This window comes from Phascolarctos cinereus, unplaced genomic scaffold, assembly GCF_003287225.1.
Source record: "Phascolarctos cinereus isolate Bilbo 61053 unplaced genomic scaffold, phaCin_HiC Scaffold_7;HRSCAF=346, whole genome shotgun sequence".
Lineage (NCBI taxonomy): Eukaryota > Metazoa > Chordata > Mammalia > Diprotodontia > Phascolarctidae > Phascolarctos > Phascolarctos cinereus.
The window spans coordinates 167,733,582-167,747,250 of record NW_027556180.1 but is presented as its reverse complement, the minus strand read 5'-3'; positions in this window follow the sequence as shown (position 1 = coordinate 167,747,250).

Sequence of the window (13,669 nt, the reverse complement as noted above, 5' to 3'; positions counted from 1 at the left end):
GAAACAAAATTAAAGAAACAAAAGAGACAGGGAGGGAAAAACCAGCATTCAATGTAGAATTTAAAGTTTACACATGGGGGCAGGTGGTGCTCTCACGGCTGGACGGAGGCCAGGAAACTGTACTCTGCATGTGAGAAAGGGAAAAAAAAAAAAAGCAGACGCCATGAACAATCCCGAGGGGAAAAAAAAGCCAGCTGCATGTTTTTCTTCTTCAAGCGCACTGGAAGTCAATAAAATTAAAAGGGGAAAAATGATGCGGTTGGGTTCCTGGTAGCTAGGAGCCTCTAAGACAAATAGAGGATTTCAAAGCAGGAGAAGATGAGAAGGCCTGTCTCTCCTAAAGACAGAGCCAGGAATCAATGGACTCACACAATAAACTACTAAACTTAGAAGAATATTGTTACTACATGGTTTACAGTTTTCAGTATTGTTTTTTCTAAGCCTTCTGTGATGGTGACAAACTTTGCTTCAGGAGATGGGGAGCAGATTTGGGCTCTTTGTGAAGCATATCAGTATTCATTCCTTCAACAAACATTTATCACATGCCTACTGGGTGTAGGACCTATGCTAGGCACTGGGGTTTCAAATATGAAAAATTATGAGGGCTTCTGGGGAGGATATGGCATATACACAAAGAGGAAATATATCACAAGGTAGGGGGTGATGGGAACAAATGGGTAACAAAGCATTCTGGGAAAATTTGGGAAGAGAAAAAGGCAAGATAACCTTATTTCATATTTTGATGAGTCACTAAGCTGGCAGAGCAGAGAGATTGTAGAAAGAGTTTATCTAGATTTTGATTTAAAAAAATTGAGAAATTTTCTTATGTTGTTATTGTGGAAAAGATGGATAAATGTTATTTAGACAATAAATTTGGTCTGCATCCCTGCAATCCCTTATATACATTCCCCTGCATTTGGTGTATTTTGTTGGCTTACCATCCATATCATATGCTCTAGTTGTGGGTTTCCCCAAGGTTCTGACATAAGTCCTCTTTTCCCTTGGTAACATCTTTGACTCCCATGTGTTTAATTATCATCTATATGCAGATGACTTACAGATATATATCCAGCCCAACTCTGTCCCCTGAGCCTCAGTCGCCCATTACTACGATTATACATTTCTACCCAAAGACATCCCAAACTCAACATATTCAAAACTGAATTAATCTCCTCCAAAAATAAACACTTCTCTCTTCTAAACTTCCTTATTTCTATCACCACTATGCTTCTAATGCCTGAGGTTCATAACTTCGGCGTTATCATTAACTTTTCCCTTTCATTCCATATATACAATCAGTTGTTAAATTTTGCTATTTTTACCTCCGCAACATCTTTTGCTTCTAATCTCTGGACCATTGCCAGTCATCTTGACTTTTGTCTTGCTACTGGACTCCAATGACTCTGGAGAGAAGAGTGAGGCTGATGACTTTGCACAGCTCTGCCTCACTTAAATCCAATTCACTTGCAAGTCAAGACATCACCCTCCTGATGTCATTGGTCCTCTTCAGGAATGAATGATGAACAACAGCAATCTCCTTCTAACCCCTTCTTTCTACTTACCTTAGCTCAGGCTACCACTTCTCTCTTAGATTACTGCCTCCCTGCCTCAAATCTTGAACATCAAATATAAATTCTCTGTTTAGTTTTTAAAGCTCTTCACAACGCCAACTTTTTTTTTCCATCCTCATTGGATATTACGTCCCCTCCTCTCAACTCAATCCTGCTTTTGAGACAAACTGACCTCTCTGTTCCTCAAATATGACACTCTGTTCTCCTATCTCTGGGGTTTTTGCTTTGGGGGAGCGTCATGCTTTGAATTTATTCTTTCTTCACTTCTGCTTCATAGGATCTTGCTTTTCCTTCAAGACATAGCTTTTACTTTCCTGATCCCTTACTCTTACCTCCTAGTGTCCCCCTTTCTCCCACCAAACTATCTGGCATTTAATACTTTCTTTTAACTTAATCTCTTTATATTTATTCTCTGTATACTTACACATGTATGTTTTCTCCCCCATTAAAATATAAGTTGTTTGTGAGTAGGAGTTCTTTCATTCATTGTATTTGCATCTCCAGCACCCAGATCACTGCAAGGAATACAGTGGGCACTTAATAAATGCTTGTTGATTGCTTAATGGGTCCAAAAATGATTGAATGCTTAGAGCCAACAAATAGAGATTAATAGTTAAACGTCAGCTTGGAAGTTCCCCATTGAAATGCCACACGAATCTATGCTTAGCTCTGTGCTACTTAACACTTTAATCAATGACTTAGATAAAGGCCTAGATGGCATGCTTATCAAATTTTCAGAGGACTCAAACCTCAGAGGGAGGGCAAATGCAATGGATGATGGAGTCAAGATTCCAAAATCCCTCATCAAGCTGCCATGTTGACCCAAAGCTAGTAAGTCTAAATTTAATTGGGAAAAATGTGAATTATTATATTGGTTTTAAAAAAAAAAACAGCTTCACAAGAAAAAACCATCATGTGCTCAAGGATTCAATGTACTGCTGGTTGGTCCCAGAAGGAAGAAGTAGGAACAAAGGGTAGAAATTGAACACAGGTAAACGTAGGTAAGAGACACACACACAAAAAAATGCCCCAGCAAATTAAAGGTAACTGAAAAGTAATGGTCTGCCTTATGGGTTGTGAATTCTTCCAACTTGGAGGTCTTTAAGCAAGGATTTAAGTAAGGACCACTTATTGAAGCATTTGAGCACCTGAGTCAAGCTTCCCTGAATATGTCCTCAGATAAATTCTTTAAAAACAAATTCAATTTGCAGGGACAGAGACGTAGAAAGACTCATGAGTATCAGTATCCATCTTTAGAGACCCTAGGATTTCACTGCTGATGGTGTGGGGTACCACATGAAGGAGGGGCTGGGCTGGAGAGAAACATACCTCGGCTGTAGCTACCAGGGACAAATAGTATACTATCTACTTGCTTCTTGCTTTCATTAGCTATTTTTGGGTACTCAGTTTTCTTGCTCAGCTCAGTTTTTGCACCACTAAAAGAACCAAAACACTAGCAACATCCTCGAAATTTCAGTGCCCCAGGGCAAAGCTCCTGTTGTCCCATACAAGTTATGGCTCTGTGCAGGTATGCTGAAAAGGGAAATCTTTGGGGCATTTGGGTTGGACAAGATAGTCTCCAACCTTCCATCTGACTCCGAAATTCATTCATTCTTGGAAACATTTTAAGCTGAGGGAGTTCAGGCTTTATGGAGTAGGTGGGGCCAGAGCTGAACCTCTAAAGAAGAGAAGGATCTTCACAGCTGGAGATGAGGAGGAAGGGTGGGAAACATAATAAAGGAGGAGATAGAAGATAGAAGATCAAGATCAAGGAATAAGACAGCTCTGTGAGTCAGAGAAGATTGAAGGCTTTAAAAAAATTAGAAAATTATTTTTCTTCTTAGTATCTTAAACTACTACAACACTACTACCAAAATTTTGGAGACATCTAAAAAGATGGTAGGGCAGCTAGATGGTGCAGTGGATACAGTGCCAGGGCTGAAGTCAGGAAGAGTCATCTTCCTAAGTTCAAATCTGACCTCAGACACTTACTAGCACTGTGACCCTGGGCAAGTCACTTAACCCTGTTTGCCTCAGTTCCTCATGTATAAAATGAACTGGAGAAGGAAAATGACAAACTCCAATATCTTTGCTAAGAAAACTCCAAATGGGGTCATGAAGAATCAGACATGACTGAAATAACTCAACGACAGCAAAAACATGGCTCATGACACAAACAATGACTTCTTCATAGGCAATGTAGCCTTGATGGGTGACACAAATATAATACTGTATAGAATCCAATGTAATTCTTTGGGTCTTGTGACAGGTGGACCCCCTGGAATATAAAATGAGAGCATTTCTGTGAAGTGTGCCAGTTACAGAATCTCACTTGGGATCCTGGAATGTAGACATGCCACTGGGCGCAAGAGCTCACTGACCTACATTTTGCAAGTGAGGGCATTGAACACAATGACCCTTGCAAATATGAGTCAGAGACTAAGTATTTGATTGCTAAGTTCAGTTAAGACCCTTCAATGGCCATCCATGTCTGCATCCAATTAGTAGGCCCTGTGATTCAGAAAATCTTAATAATTATAGCTCATCTGCAATTCCAGACATAACCATTTCTACTACATAGAAACCAGGCTGCCAGTGATAAATAAAAACATACTCCCAGTTTATTTTAACCTGACATTTAGCTGCTGTGGAAAGAGAACTAGCCTTGGAGTCAAGAAGACATGAGTTTAGGTCCTGCCTTTGACATATACTGTCAAAAAGGCCCTGGGCAACTATCTTAACCTTTCAGTTAACTAAAGCAACTAAGAGTATGAATTGTTGAATAGTTGCCAAATTGGGTGGGCAGAGGGAGTTTCTTCATCAGGAGTTCCTTACATTAATGAAATCCCAGGTCTACAACCCTTTGCCCAGCCTAAAAAAATAAGCTAATATATATGTTCAAGGCACAGATAACAGTAAAACCTTTACTCTATCCCTTTTACTCCTACTGTGCTTTAAATATAATGATGATTGAAAATGTTAATGCTTTGGAAGAACAGAAAATATTGAATGAAAATTAAACATGTTCTAAATAACCTTAAATGGGATAACAAGTTATGATACATGAGCCAAGTTTTCACAAGTGCTTTCTAAAGGCACTAGAAACATTTTCAATTATTTGTATTTCTACACCTCTAAAAAGTACAGCTTTTGCCCAAGAAAGAAAACCAGGAAGACATATACCAATTTGCTCAGTTTGTGCTTAGAAATGCAACCTGTGAATACAAAGCCAAGGTAGGAAAAAAACCCAAATACTATTATTCCAACTTGGATATGTAAGCTGATGGGATAGTTTAATGTCATTTGCAAAGTAAGAGTCTTGGGTCTTCTACTAGGAATTTCCAAAGTGGTAGGGGTCAGCTAGGTGGAGTAGTATTGGGCAGCTACGTGGCACAGGGGATAGAGGGCCAGGCCTGGAAGACTCATCTTCCTGAGTTAAAATCTAGTCTCAGAAACTTAGTTGTATGACCCTGGGCAAGTCACTTAACCCTGTTTGCCTTCGTTTCCTCCTCTATAAAATGAGCTCAAGAAGGAAATGGCAAACCACTCCAGTGTCTTTGCCAAGAAAACCCCAAATGGGGTCATTAAGGGTGAGATACAGCAACAACAACAGTAACAGTAACTAAGTGGAATAGTCAATAGAACCCTAGGCCTGGAGTCTGAAGGACCTGAGTTTAAATCCAGCCTCTGATACTTACTAAGCTGTGTGATCCTGGACAAGTCACTTAACCTCTGTTTACCTCAATTTCCTCCTCATTCAGATGGGGATAATAATAGCGGCTACCCCTCCCCAGGGTTGTTTTGAGGGTCAAATGAAATAGTAATCAGTAAGCAGTATATGTTAGCTATTATAATTATTATTAATTTCTACCTAGGAAAGAAAATTATTTTTTCCTTCATACTCACACACACACACACACACACACACACACACACACACACACACTCCTAAGGATTTAGTCTAAAGCTCAGACCAATATGCACTCAAACTTTATAAAGGCAACCTGAGAACTCTGATTTTACAAATCACCCTCTCTATTTGCAGATACTATTCAGGTTGACCTGAGATTAATCCTAGCTTAATATGAGATTTGCTATTTTAATAGCCAGCTCTCCTATTGACTCTGTTTCTTCAGCCTGTATCTTTGCCAATATCGTGCCTGGATGGGTATTTGCTCAGCTGCAAAGTATCCCCTGATCTTGCTTACAATAAGCACCATTCGAGCCGTCTTTTTTCTCCTAAATATATTTACAGATCCTCATATCACTCATCTCTAGCCAAGGCCACACCCTGTCATTAAGACACATAGCCTCATCACTTGCCAGCTGGAGTAGACTAGAGACAGCGATCTGGATGAAACTCAGAGCCCTCAAACCAAAGTATCGGTCTCCTATGTGCTTAGCCTCTGAAGCATGGCACGTGAAAGAAGCATTTATAAGCAATTGTGTAGGGTTGTTTTAGTATGTACCAGCCGTGTAGTGCAGGGCAAAGAACATTGGATTCCCAGTAAGAATCCCTCTGTTTAAATCTCAGCTCTGACACTTACTAGCTATGCAATACATAAGTCACCTCCTTAGACCTCAGTTTTCTCATCTGTAAAATGAAAATGGTAGGACTAAATGACCTCTAAGATCCTTTCCAACTCTAAATCCTATGATCACTCCCAATAGTGCTTCTTCTTTTTTAATTTATGGAATAAAACAAGTGTTTCCATAACATAGTATAATTTTTTAAAAGGGATTGCACATCAAACTGGGAATCTATTATGTACAACTTGCAGTTTCTTTTAAATATATAATAGTTATTATGTAAATTTCCCTTTTTTCTTCCTTAGCTTCCCCCACCTAGAGATGGCTACTATTAGACACAAATATGCACATATATATAAAATTATTTTATACATGTTTCTATTTTTTTACATACTTCCATCAGTTCTCTCTCTCTGGATGCAATTAGTGTCTTTCTTCATATGTCCTTTATAGTTAATTTGAGCATCTATAATAGTCAAAATGACTTATTCACTCAAAGTCATTTTTAAAACAATATTGCTGTTTCTGTATATGATGTTCTCTTGGTTTTACTCATTTCACTCTTCATTATTTTGTGCAAGTTTTCCCATGTTTTTCTAAGATCATTGAGCTCATCATTTCCTATAGCACAGTAGTATTCCATCACAATCATATACCATATATACAAAAGCAGTAGTGTTTCATGGGAATCCTGCCTTTGCTGGGTATGTATGAGGTGTGTGGAAAGATTTACAGCGGATTGGAGATGGGGAAGGAAGTCATATGCATAAAATTAAAAACATTTTAAATGAATTTAGAAGATAGGAAGCCTTAGCAGGAAGTGCCTGAGAGCTCCAAAGAGCCTTACTCTTCTGCTGCCCCTTAGATATGGATAGCATATCACTACCCCTAACATTCTGCCATATTGGGAGTTGTCCACATCTTCACTCTGGATCACAAAGACATGAGTACTAATGCGCAGCATACACATTAAGCACACTCCTCTCTAGTATATAAAGATGTGTGCCTTCACACCATCTAAGAAATAGAGATTTTCATCTTTTCCACTATCTTGAATGGCACCATCATATACTAGAAAAAGCACTACATAATTATCCCTTCCACATTCACAGGGGTTAGAGGCACAGATTCTCTCAATCCGGAAAATCCACATAAAATTTTTTGGCCCTCCCTTCATGCCAGAGAAGAAGTCTGAATTATTATGGTATTAAAAGATAAAATATATTGCTATTTTGCAATACTATGCATATATTTATGTACTCCTGAGTTTCTAAACTTTTTCTGTGTCATTAGCAGCTTCCACAAAACTCCCCAAAATTTCCCATTTAATTTCTTAAGCCAACCCATGATATATCAAAACCTCGATAGGGAAAGTCACGATGTGGAAAGGATAACTGTACATGGAATCAGGAAAGACTTGACCCACCTTTGACTCATATTAGCTATGGGCAAATCGCATGATAGAAGAGAAAGAGAAGGTGGATGGAAGGGGGAAAATGAAAGAGGGAAAAAGAGGATGAAGGCTAGAGATGGAGAAGAACACCTAACATTTATATAGTGTTTTAAGGTTTACAAAACACTTTACATATGCTATTTCACTTGATTCTCAATAATTCTGTGAGGTAAGTAGGTCTTACAATCTTCATTACATACACAAGGAAACTGGGACTGAGACAGGTTAAGTGACTTGCATAAGGTCAGACTAGTAGTAAGCATCTGAGGCAATGAATTGAGTCTTGATTTTTCTGACCCCAAAGCCAAAGTTCTATTCATTTGGCCACACCGTCCCATCTCTTTGAGCTTCAGTTTCCTCGTTTGTGAAATGGAAATAACAAAACCTGTAGTACCTACTCCCTGAAGGGATTGTTGAGATAATTTATGCAAAGGATTTTTTGCAAACCTTAAATTATATCATAAGCTCCTTCAAGGTGGGGGCCTTGTCTTATTCATCCTAGTGTATCTCCCAAAAGTACCCTGTTTAGGCACTTGCTACTACTACGACGACGACAACGACGACGACAAATAATATTAGCTGATACTTTATATAGCACTTGGGGCAGCTAAATGGCAAGTGCCTGGCCTGGAGTCAGGAAGACTCATCTTCCTGAATTCAAATCTGGCTTCAGACACTTATTAGCTGGGTGACCCTGGGCAAGTCACTTAACCCTGTTGGCCTCCGTTTCCTCATCTGTAAAATGAGCTAGAGAAGGAAAGGGCAAACCACTCCAGTGTCTTTGCCAAGAAAACTCCAGATCTGGTTACCTGAGTCAGACATGACTGAAATGACTGAGCAGCAGCAGTAACACCAAAATATAGCATTTTTACAGGTTTGCAAGGTGCTTTAAACATACTGTCTCCTAGCCCTTTGCAAGAGGTGCTATTGTCATCCCATTTTCAGTTGGCAAAACTGAAATTCAGAAAAGTTAAATAACTTGCTCAGGGTCACATAGCTACCAAGTAAGTGTCTGAGACAGGATTTGAACCCAAGTCTATCTGACTTTATGGCTACAGCTCTGTCTCTCTCACACTGCAAAACAGGCACCCTAAAATCTTTTGACAAATGAATAAACTGCTCCTGGCAAATAGTCTCCCAAACCCTAAATCACAGTCACAGTAGTAACCATCTAGGGTCAGAGTTATGGGCACCCACCCCAATAGGGGCAGGGCAGTGACAAGTCTGATTCCCTAGGTGGTAGTTACTAGTTCCACCATACCAAAGATGGTATCTTGCTCTTTCTGTAAAGATTGGATTCAGTTCATCCCTACTTTGCAAAGAATAGGGAGGCAAAATTCCCGGTCATTGATGATTTATTCAGCAAACAGTTCAACCACTTGTAGCTATACCCAGGTCCATATAAAACAAATTCTTACCCTAAGAGCTATGAAGCTAATCCTTGGGAAAGCTTATTAATGTCCACACAGGCACCCTGTATTACAGGAGTGCCCAGAGTCAGTTAAAGAGCAACAATTCACCAGAGCCATTAAAAAGGGGTCACAATACATTATTTTCTAAACACAAATTTCTAATGTGCAACAAGGCTGGTGAATACTTATATTCCCCATACTTTTATTTCATGTTTATGGAAAATATGTTTTTTTGTCTCTGTCCAAATCCTAGGCTTACCACTTGTTTATTATGTGACTTGAGAAACTAGATTCTCTGGATCTGCTTTCTCATTTACAAAATAAAAGGCTTGGACTGTATGATCTTTGAGGCTTCTTCTAGCTCCTTATAATGTGATATTTTAGTCATTTTAAGGCACATATTACTTTAACTCAGTATTAATATAACATATAATAGCATTCTTGTTATTAGTCAAGTGTTCTATAGGTGGTGTGATACATTGTGAAAGTGCTGGATTTGGATGTTGAGGAAGGACCTTGGTTTGAATTCCAGCTCTGTCATTTGCTACGTGTGAGGCTCTGGGTAACTCTCTTTTTGTGAAATTCAGTTTCCTAAACTGTAAAAAGGACGTTGGACCAGGTCCTTTCCAGCTTGAAATTTATGGTCCTATGAACCATGTGATCTTTTTGACAAGTCATTGGGCCTCTGTTTTCTTCTCTGGAAAATGGGAGGGGGGTAGATTGGACTAGACCATTGGTGTCAAGCTCAAATAGAAAAGGAGACCACTAAAATATCCGTAAGAATCCCTGCAGGACACATATTGACTTAGAAAATCATATATTAACATTATCTCTGTTCTATTGTATTTTTATGTATCTTGCTAAATATTTTCCAATCACATTTTAATCTGGTTTCCCTGCACTGTGGACTTTGTATTAGATACCGCTAGATTAGCTGGCCTTCCTACTGTAAATCCTAGCACTTGAACACTAAAAAATCCCCCTCACCCTAGAGATAGGCAAGAGTCTTGCCTGCTTAAGGGTCTTTTGGCAGATCTCAAAAGAAAAGCTTTGCAACCCTCTGGTTTGCATGTCATTGCTTTTCCCCTCAAGGGTGGATGCTATTTAGAGAAGACAAAAATAACCCAACTGGAATGCAAGAACCATTTTAAAACCTCCAGTCTAAAATGTTAACGAGCTCTATCATCCTTAAGGGGTCACCTAGGCAGTCTTATTACTTCAAATCTGCTGCTGCTGACATATATGCTATGGCTAACGAAGCCCAGAATCCCACTAGAAAATGATTAGAGAAAATGGACTAAAAAAAAAATCAAAGGCCCCATGGCAAGAGCCCCAGAAGAAGAAAAAGATATTTCCACCTCAGGAGAATCTTACAATTGCCAAAGGAAAGGGGGGAAAAATAAGACCTAAACTGGGTTTAATGTAATTCAAGAACAAAATAATGAGAGTTACAAAGCCCACCAAAAACCTATTTGATATAGTGAAGTGAGAAAGGTAAGAGAGAAAAGCATTTGGCTGTTTTTTTTTCCCATTTCGATTTTCAGAAGGTTGTTGGGTTTTTTTCTTCCCTGGGGTTTCTAAGTGTGATTACGTTATTTTATTACTGAATTACAACTGAATTACTTTAACCTTAGTTCAGGTCATTTTTCAGCTCCCTATTTGGCATTTAAATTAGGTAGGTAGTTAATTTCATTAGTTTAGGAAAGTGATTTAGAGATGCACTCAGCCTATCTTTCATTATAGAAGTTAATTTGATGCCTGAGAACGGTGCCAGATTGACAGCCCAGGGAGAGAAGGTCTTTATTGGCTCCTGCTGTGAAGAGTCTGAGTTGTAGCAACCTTTCCTCTGTCTTGTCTTCTTCCCCTCGCCAAGACACTGGAAGGACAGCTGTCCTCTCCTAGCGCTAAGCAAGCCTCTTTAGAGAAGATAACACATGTGTAACAGCCCCCACCTCCCCTTTGGTCCTGCCTAGTCTGTAAGTCCAGCTACAAATGGGAAGACCACTTGTCTTTGAGAAGGGATGAGCACTGAATCTCATATCTAGTTCAAAGAAGAATAAGTACCCAGTCATGGTTTCCATGTATGTAACTTTCAGGTGATAAGCTACAAAGTATGGAAGGGACATTAGAGATAGATTAGTCAAGCCCAGGGAGTAATTTGTTGTTGTTGTTGTTATTTAGGCATGGACCCTATTGGCAGTCTTGTGAAACCTATAGACCCCATCTTAGAATTTTTAAAATCTATAAAGGCTTGCAGAGGAGATCAATTCTATTTGAAACAGTTATCAAAACTTTTTTTTTTAATTTGTAAGAGATCTGGACCCCAGGTTAAGAATCCCTGACTTCCTCCCTCCCTCCCTTCTTTCTCCTCCTCCTCCTTCTTCCCTTCCTTCTCTTCTTTCTCTCTCTCTCTCTCTCTCTCTCTCTCTCTCTCTCTCTCTCTCTCTCTCTCTCTCTCTCTCTCTCTCTCTCTCTCTCTCTCTCTCTCTCTCTCTCTCCCCACCCCATCACTGATTGCAAGTAAGCTCCATTTCCAAACCTGGACCATAGACAGCTCCAATGGCTCAATCTATCTGATTTAACCCTAGTGCTGCTTAAAACTCCCAAGACTCAGCCTCACCAGAAGCAGGGATTATAGGTGTAACCCTACACCAACCTCCATTTTACTGCTGAGAAGTACAGTGATTTCTCAGATTTATATAGGTAGAAAGTGACAGAGACATGATTCAAGTCAGATCCTCCTACTACCAATCCACTACTCTTTCCATTAATCCCTTTAATAGTCCACTATACCTTCTAAATGCAGGTGTCATTTCCCCTACCCCAGCCTTATTTTTTTTTATGAGGCAGTGAGTTCCCTATTCTGGGTGACCTAATTAACTGATACTATGCTTCACTGGTATCTGGAGTCAAAATACTCTTAAAGTCAAGAGAAATCAAGAAAGGCCCCTGATATGGTGGGTGAACTTATTCAATGAACTTTGGGACAAATTAGAGAAGAACTGCAATGATGGGCTGATAGGAAGAATTTGGGATCTAACATTGTTGGAAGGAATATCTATTTTATTGAGGCCACAGATCCAATAAAGTATTTGAGTAGTAGAAGACTCAGCTATCAAGTATGGGTCAAGTATGGCCCTTCCAACTTTGAGTCTCTGTGAGTCAAATGAATCTTTCATTCTTGACCCCAAAGATACCACTGTCAGATGGAGGCAAAAAGAAAAACAAATATCTGCCTCACTGTCATTCTCCTAACACATACTTGCCTATGTTTGAGGAATACCATATACACACTTCCTTGGGATTATAGCTCCTCTTCTCTCAGTAGCCCCTTCATTCCTTCCAGACACTGTCCCCACCTCCCTTGTTTATATGCACTATTCTCAATACCTACTAATGTGGTAGTGCACATAACTAAGTATTAGGTGACAAAGGCATACTTCATATTTAACCAAACATAACTAAGACAAAGAAATAACTCATTCATTTTGGGGAGTAATGGTTACCAAAGGCTTTACAGAATACATTGTCTCAACTGGTTCTCACAAAAGTCCTATGAGAGATTAATAATAACAGTCATTTATATAGAGAGGCTGGGCAACCAGGTGGCATAGTGGATACAGCACTGGCCTTGGAATTAGGAAGACTCATCTTCGTGAGTTCAAATCTAGCCTCAGACACTTACTAACTATGTGACCCTGGGAAGTCACTTAATCTTGTTGGCCTCAGTTCTTCATCTGCAAAAATGAGCTGGAGAAGAAAATGGCAAACCACTCCAGTATCTTTGCCAAGAAAATCCTATTTGGAGTCATGGAGAGTCTGAGATGACTGAAAAATAACCTAACAACAGCAAATATGCACAGGCACTGGGGTTGCAAAAGCTTTGCATACTTCATCTGATTCAAGCATCACAACGATTCTGAATCATCTAAAGAGTTATAGTAGGCAGAGGCAGTATGGCAGATATTATGATGGGTATGGAAGAAGAGGACCTGAGTTAGGCCACTAGGTGTATAAAGTGTGTATAGGTGTATAAAGGCTTTAGTGTCAAGAAAACCTGAGTTCAAATCTGGCCTCAGACACTTACTAGCTATGTGATCCTGTGCAGTCATTTGACCTCAGTTTGCCTCAGTTTCCTTATCTGTAAAATGGGTATAATAATTGTACCTACCTCCAGGGTTATTGGGAAGAACATAGTGCCTGGAACATGTTGTTCAGTTGTTTTCAGTCATGTTCAACTCTTCATGACCCCATTTGGGGTTTTCTTAGCAAAGATTCTAGAGTGGTTTGCCATGTCCTTCTCCAACTTATTTTACATATGAAGAAATTGAGGCAAACAGGTTTAAGTGACTTGCCCAGGGTCACACAGTAAGTGGTTGAAGCCAAATTTGAACTCAAGATAAGTATTCCTGACTCTAAGGCTGGTACTCTATCTGGAATGCAGTAGGCACTTAATAAACCCTTATTCCCTTCCCCTTTCCTTCCCCAGAATTCAATCTGTGTGATCTAGACCAAGTCCCTTCATCTCTATAGGCCTCTGTTTCCTCATCTGTAAAACAAGGAAGGTTGGACTTGATGACCCTGAACCTATGATCCTATTATGCCAGTTTAATAGATGAAGAAACCTAGACTCAGAAAAATTAAGTGAATTGCCAATAGTTAGTCATCTGTTAGTGGTAAAATTTGAACTCGGGGCTCCCTGA